The sequence below is a fragment of the Hemitrygon akajei genome, chromosome 11 (genome assembly GCF_048418815.1).
Source record: "Hemitrygon akajei chromosome 11, sHemAka1.3, whole genome shotgun sequence".
Classification (NCBI taxonomy): Eukaryota; Metazoa; Chordata; class Chondrichthyes; order Myliobatiformes; family Dasyatidae; genus Hemitrygon; species Hemitrygon akajei.
Window position 1 is genome coordinate 116,282,932 of NC_133134.1, and position 8,076 is coordinate 116,291,007.

The window sequence follows — 8,076 nt, forward strand, 5'->3', positions numbered from 1 at the left end:
ACAGAAATGAGAAAAGTCAGAAATGAAATTTCTGAGTTCTTGAGCAGCGGCCAATCAGTGATCAGAAGATGTAGATCACTCTGGTTTGCCAGCTGAGTTCATAAGGCATTGAATTACAGCAGTTTGGTGTTTGAGCAACGGCCAATCAGTGATTGGGATTGATTGGCAAAAACAGATAAAAATAAAGCGGGGCAAACAGAGAGAGGCAGAGAGTGGACAGTGTTAGAGTGCTTATTTGAAACTTTAGCTCAATGAAGCTTCAGTGAGGAGAGGCTTATGTAGAGAAGGTGAGAAAGCTGTAGGCAGACTTTTCCCCCCAGCTTATTTATTGTTTCCTTCTTAATATTTGTACATTTAGAACAGCAGGGATGCCAGGCTGGATAGTTGAATGCTCCTCTTGCGGGATGTGAGAAGGCAGGGTCTTCAGAGTCCAGCGTCCCTGACAGCTTCACCTGCAGATTCTAACACTCCACACTAAGGAGTTGGAGCTGGAACAGAGTGAACTACGGATAATTCAGTAGGCTGAGGGGGTGATAGATAGGACATACAGAGAAGTAGTTATACCCGAAGTGCAGGTCACAGGAGACAAGGTGAGGGTCAGAAAGGGATAAGAGGCTAAACAGCCAGTACAGGGTTCCCCCTTGTGGCTAACCCCCTCAACAACAGGTATGCTATTCTGGATATTGCTGGGGGTGTTGGGATGACCTGGCAGAGGAAAATCAAAGCAGTCAGGTCTCTGGCACTTATTCTGGCTCTGTGACCCAGAAGGGAAGGGGGCAGAAGAGGCCAGCTATGGTGATAGGGGATTTGTTAGTTAGGGGAACAGAAAGGAGGTTCTGTGTATGAGAACGAGATTCCCAGACAGAATGTTGCCTCCCAGATGTCAGGGTCTGAGATATCTCAGATTGGGTCCTCAGCATTCTTAAGTGGGAGGGTGAGGAGACAGAGGTCATGGTCCATGTAGGTACCAGTGACATAGGTAGGAAGAGTAACAAATTTCTGCAAAGTGAGTTCAGGGAGTTAGGTGCTAAGTTAAAGGACAGGACCTCCAGGATTGTAATCTCAAGATTGCTACCCATGTCACATGCTAGTGAGGCCAGAAGTAGGAAGATCATGCAGTTTAACATATGGTTAAGAAGTTGGTGTATGAGGGAGGGCATCAAATTTTTAGATCATTGGGCTCTCTTTCAGGGAAGGTGGGACCTTTACAGAAGAGATGGTTTGCATCTGAACTGGAGGGGAGCTAATATCCAAGCAAGAAGGCTTGCTAGTGCTGCATGGCGGGGGGGGGGGGGGGGGGGGGGAAGGGTTAAACTGGAGTTGCCGGGGGATGGGAACCAGAGTACCAGAATAGTTAGTGGAGAGATTGTAGAGACAGTTGTTGTTAAGACCTCAGACAGTCAGGAATCAGAAGGTTGAGCATGGTGCAACTAATGTTCTGACCTGCGTATATTTCAATGGAAGAAGTACCTGATGTGATGGCTTATGAGCTGGTGTACTGGCTGCATACATTCAAGACTAAGACTAAGATCCATACTACTTTTTAAATGTGTGTATAAGGAGGTAATATGGTTCACCCATGATCTTACTGAATGTTAATGACTTATATTCTTGTACACCATCAACCTTATATTCTCTCTCTCTCTCACGTAGGCACATACAGATCCATCATCTGATAGTGACACATCTATATGTGCACTTACTATCTCTATAATAAGAGAAAAAGGTGGTGATAATTTATCTCAGACTCAGAATATCACTAGAGCAGTTCCCCAGGTCCAGTCACAGTGCTCTCACTTGTGCCGGATACAATTCCAAACTGTGAAGATTTCCCGATTCCTGAAACTTCAGTTTCACCTGCCTCCTCAAAACTACACTTGGCAAAATGCTGCTTTGATTCAAGGGCAGCCACACTCCAGTGCAGTCCTGTCACCACATTCCCTCATCAGTACAACTACCTTCATCTATCTCAAATGTGTGTGTTGCTGACTTTTGTTGCCTGAAGCACAAAATTTTACACTCAGCACCTTCTTGTCTGCACCAATTGCAGAAGCACAACAGTTGCTGGGATGGGGAAAAGACACTTCGTTTTCAATCTTATATAAACCTGTAAGAGCAGTGAATGAATTAACTGTGATAGGCTCACCCTTTACATAAGACACAGGACCAGAATCAGTCCCTTTGGCACATCAAGTCTGCTCTGCCATTTCATCATGGCCGATCCATTTCCCTCTCAATCCCATTCCATTGTTTTCTCATGCCCTGACTAATCAAGAACCTATCAACCCTACATACACCCAATGACCTGGCCTCCATAGCCACCTATGACGATGAATTACACAAATACATTACCCTGTAGCTAAATAAATTCCTCCTCGTCACTGTTCTAAATGAACGTCCCTTTATTCTGTGGTTGTGCCCTCTGGTCCTAGATGCCCCACCATAGGAAACATTCTCTCCACATCCACTCTATTTAGGCCTTTCAACATTCAGTAGGTTTCAATGAGATCCCCTCTTATTCTTCTAAATTCCAATGAATACAGGCCCAGAGCTATCAATCGCTCCTCACACGAGGAGCCTTTCATTCCTGGAATCATTCTTGTGAACCTTCTCTGAATCCTCTCCAATGTCAGCACATTGTTTTTTCAATAAGCGGCCCAAAACTACTCATGATACTCCATGAGGCCTCACCAGTGCCTTATAAATCCTTGCTTTTATATTCTAGCCCTCTTGAAATGAATGCTAACATTGCATTTTTGCCTTCCTCATCACCATCTCAACCTGCACGAGGACTGGAAAGAACTTTTGCAACTTGGATTTTTGAATTTTCTCCCAGTATAGAAAAAAATTTATGCTTTTATTCCTTCTACCAGAGTGCATGACCAAACTCTTTCCAACACTGTATTCCATCTGCCACTTCTTTGCCATTCTCCTAATCTGTCCAAGTTCTTTTGCAGCCTCCCTGCTTCAACACTACCTACCCCTCCACCTATCTTTGTATCATCTGCAAGCTTTGCAACAAAACCATCAATTCTATCATCCAAATCATTGACATATAAAGTAAAAAGAAGTGGTCTCAGCACAGACCCTGTGGAACACCAACAAACTGGCAGCCGAACCAAAAAGGATCCCTTTATTCCCATTGTTTTCCTCCTGCAGTCAGTCATTATCTATCCATGCCAGTATCTTTTCTGTAATACCATGGACTTTTATCTTGCTAAACAGCCTTATGTGCAGCACCTTGTCAAAGGCCTTTTGTATAACAAAGTACATAACTTGCACCAATTCTCCTTTGTCTATCCAGCTTGTTATTTTCTCAAAGAATTCCAACAGCTTTGACAGGCAAGATTTTACCATAAGGGAACAATGCTGACTTTTAACTATTTTATCATGTGCGTCCAAGTAAGCTGAAACCACATCCTTAACAATCAACTCCAACATCTTCCCAACCACTGAGGTCAGACTAACTGGCCTATAATTTTCTTTTCTTCTGCCTCCCTCTTGAAGAGTGGAATAACATTTGCAATTTTTCAGCCATCCGGAACCATGCCAGAATCAATATATTGATTCTCAAAAGATCATTACTAATGCCTCTATAATCTCTTCAGCTACCTCTCTCATGCCTCTGTAATTCCTTTACTTCACTATAATATTGGTACCTGACTTTAGCTTCTCCCTCTGAAACAGCTGGGTGAATTCTATCATATTATGATCACTGGCTCCTAAGGGCTGCTTTACTTTAAGCTCCCTAATCAAACCTGCTTCATTACACAACACCCAATCCAGAATGGCTGATCCCCTAGTGGGCATAACCATTCTACAAAATCTCTCTTAGAATCCAGCACCAACCTGATTTTCCCAAGCTACTTAATATATTGAAATCCCCTATGACTATCGTAACATTGCCTGTTGTAATTGGTAACCCACATCCTGGCTACTGTTTAAAAACCTATATATAACTCCTATCAGGATCTTTTTACCCCTGTAGTTTCTTAACTCTGCCCACAAGGATTCTATATCTTCTGATCCTGCGTCATCTTTCTAAGGATTTGATTTCATTTTTTATCAACAGAGCCACTCCATCTCCTCAGCCTACCTGCCTATCCATTTAATACAATGTATATCCTTGGATGTTAAGCTCCTAACTATAATCTTCTTTCATCCATGACTCAGTGATGCTCAGAACATCATACCTGCCAGTCTCTGAGCTACAAGATCATTGACCTTATTCTGTATACTGTGTGCATTTAAATATAACACCTTCAGTTCTGTATTTGTCACTCTTTTTGATTTTGTTTGAATGCAAATTTGCCCTCTCATCTGCCTGTCCTTCCTGACAGTCTCATTACACAGTGCCTCTGATTGTAAACTGACAACCCGCTCACTCCAGTTCCCATCCCCCTGCCTAATTAAGCTGAAGCTTCCCCAAATGCTGTCGAAAACCTGCCCACAAGGATATTGGTCCCTTCGGGTTCAGGTGTACAGGTCATACATTCCGCAGAAGAGATCCCAATGATCTAGCAATCTGAGACCCAGCCCCTGCACCAGTTCCTTAGCCACTCATTCAGCTGCCAAATCATCCTATTCTTACCCTCAATGGTTCATGGCATCCTATTCATACCCTCAACGCAGAGACTGCTACCTTGGAGATCCTGCTTTTCAGCTTTCTACCTAGTTTCCCAAGTTTTCTTTTCAGGACCTCCTCACTTTTCCTACCAATGTCACTGGTGTCAATATGTACCATGGCATCTGGGAAGGCAACGTACCATCAGGGTGTCTCTATCATGTCTTCAGAGTCCTGTGGTTATTCCTCTAATCATGGAATCCCCTATCATTACTGCAGTCCTCTTCTTGCCCATTCCCACGGTGCCAGAGACCTGGTTGCTATTCCCCACCCCATGGGTCGTCCCCCCAACAGTATCCAAAACGGCATACTGTACTTATTGAGGGGAACACTCACAGGGTACTCTGCACTGGCTGCCCTTTTTCTTTCCCTCCCCTGATAGTCAACCCAGTTACCTGTCTCCTGCAACCTAGGATTACTATCTCCCTGTAGCTCCTGTCTATCATCTCCTCAGTTTCCCATATAAGCTTAAGGTCATTGAGTTGCATCTCCAGTTCTTTAGCGTGTTCTCTGAGGAGTTGCAGTGTGGGGCTCTGGGCCACGTAACTTGAGACCTTAGTCCAGACATGTCCCAGAAAATGTTTGACATTCTTAGCTCAGATTTATTGTTTTATTTAATGTCACTAAACAAATGTCTGTTTTGTTGTTTTGGTTCCCATAGGGAAGATAAATTCAGATTGTCAGGATATGACTGGTGATTTGCTGTGGTAGATAAACTACAAAAATTGACAAAGGTAAGGGCCAGCATTTAAAGGAATATACAAGGCTTGCAACTCATTTACATTCCTTTAAGGTACAAAGTAACAACAGCAAAAGTGGTTCAATTATGAATTACAGGGGAAGTTAAAGATAGCACCGAAGGTTTATAGATTTGCCAAGAAGACACATAAACCTGAGTAAAACACATACAAAATGCTGGAAGAACTCATCAGGCCAGGTAGCATCTATAGCGAGGAATGAACTGTTGACGTTTCCAGCCTATGGAGAGGAATAAACGCTGACTATTTATTCCTCTCTACGGATGCTGCCTGACCTACTGAGTTTCTTCAGCATTTTGTGTGTGTTACTCTGGAGCATTAGTGAATCGAACAAAAGATAACTAAGACATTGATTTTTTTTTAAAAAAAAAGGGAAAACAGGATGTAAGGTATGTAAATAGCATAGGACCAATGAGGACAAATGTTTTCCCTTTACTAAAAGAGGTGGGAGAATTTACACTGGGAAATAAGGAAATGTCAGGACAATTAAACAGATGGTTTGCATCTATCTTCACAAAAGTTTTTTTTTAATCTTTCCAGAAACAGTGGAGAACCAAGGATTCAGTAAAAAGGGGTAAATAAAATAAATTAGTAAAGAAATACTGAGAGCAAAGTTTTAAAAGAGGTTGCTCTAGAGAGTGGATTTTTATATGTAAATATATTTTGTTAATTAAAATTCAGAAATATGTAATACAGAACATTTAAATCACTATTTTTATTAAAGCAGAGTGAATGAACATCTTTTGGAATTGGTCCAACATTAGTAATAGATCCCACTGGATTTGTCATCTCCTACTCTTGCTGGTCTATGTCTAGAGCAGTACCTGACTGCCTTGTGGATACCCCAATTATCATCTTTTGAATTTCTGCAGGTTCTGGAGATGAAATTAGATGGTTCCTGCAGTTTGGAAGGTAGCAAATATGACACCATAATTTAACAAAGGACAGAGAAAGAAAACTGAAAACTACTGACCAGTAGGGAAAATGCTGGAATTGATGATAAAGCATACAATGTCAAAGCACTCCACTAAAGTGGCGGGTGCGTGGAATGGGCTGCCAGTGATGGTGGTGGAGGTGGATACGATAGGCTCTTTTGAAAGATTCCTGGAATAGGTACTTGGAGCTTACAAAAATAGAGGGCTATGGGTAACCTTAGGTAACTTCTAAAGTAAGTACATGTTTGGCACAGCATTGTGGGCCAAAGGGCCTGTACTGTGCTGTAGTTTTTCTATGTTTCTAAACTCCAATAATCTGTAATCCAGAATTCCTGATGGTTTGGCATTGGGTTCACCAAATGTTTGCTGTGCTCCCTTTCATCTCTCTGGTTCCCTTCAAATTTACCAGGTTCACTGGGAAATATTGTGTAACATCTACAAAAATTGAACCATAGGTGTTAAGATTACCAACAGGATATCATAGAAAAATCTTCCACCCTAGCATAATTAAAGTCCCAAACATGTCAGATTAACAAAGCTGTACTGTAATATAATTCTGGAGAGGCCACATAAATTTATGAAAAGGGAATAAAATCTGACTAATTTACTGGAGTTGAGGAATTTATTGGTAAGAGTAGATGAATGGAAAACTGTTGGAAGTAGTGTATTTTAATTTTCAGAAGGCTAAACAAAGTTAGAAGGAATGAAATAGAGGTATTAAAGCAGATAGGGTAATAAATGGATTGAGAGTTAGTTAACAGACAGAAGACAACGAATAAAGTCCTTCCAAGGTTACAAGCTGTGGCTGGTGGGTGCATCAAGGAGCATTGCTCAGACCTTATTTATCTGTACTGATAAGGAGACTGAATGAAATGTTTTCAATCTTGCTGCAGACCCAAAACTGCGTGGTGATGTGGGCAGTGATAAGTATACAAAGAGCCTTCAAGGGGATATAGTTGACTGAAGTGAGGTGCTCCATTTGTCATATTATTGCTCAACTTCAAAATGTTCAGAGGTAGCTAGGGTTACATACGCAAAACATCAAAAGCTAACGTGCAGGTCCAATAGACATTTAGGAAGGAAAATATTATGCTAGCCTCTATTGTATAAGGACTTGAGCACAAGAGTAAAGATGTTTTACTACTTGGACCACTGTGCACAATGTTAGTCTCCTTACCGAAAGAATAATGTATTTGTTGTAGGGAGAGTGCAGGAAAGGCTCACCAGTTTAGTTCCTGGGATGGCAAGTGTTGTGATATAAAGAGATTGTGTTGACCAGGTGTTTAATCTCTATCACATGGAAATCTGAGGAATGATGTCATTCATATAAAGAACTTGAGGGACCGAGCAGGATAGATGTGGGCATAACGCTTCCTCTGGCTAAGAAACTGAAAACTTGAAGGTTAAATGGGTGAAAGCAATTTATGACTGAAATAAGGAGGAATTTCTTCACTCAGCGGTTGATAAATCCTTGGAATTCTCCACTTAAGAGGCACAATCATTCACTATATTCAAGACAGACATTGAAGGATTTCTCAATATTAAGATGGAGAGATTGTGACAATAGAAAGTGTGCCATGATCTGACTGAAAGGCACAGCAGGCTTCAGGGCTAAATAGCAAATTTCTGCTCTTATTTTGCTTCTTCTGTTTTGTGTGTCCCAAGGGATCTGCATATAAACTTGTTTTCACTCCATTTATCATTAATTTAGATGAGGAAAAGAGATGTGATATACTCAATTTTCGAGATAAAAACTGAC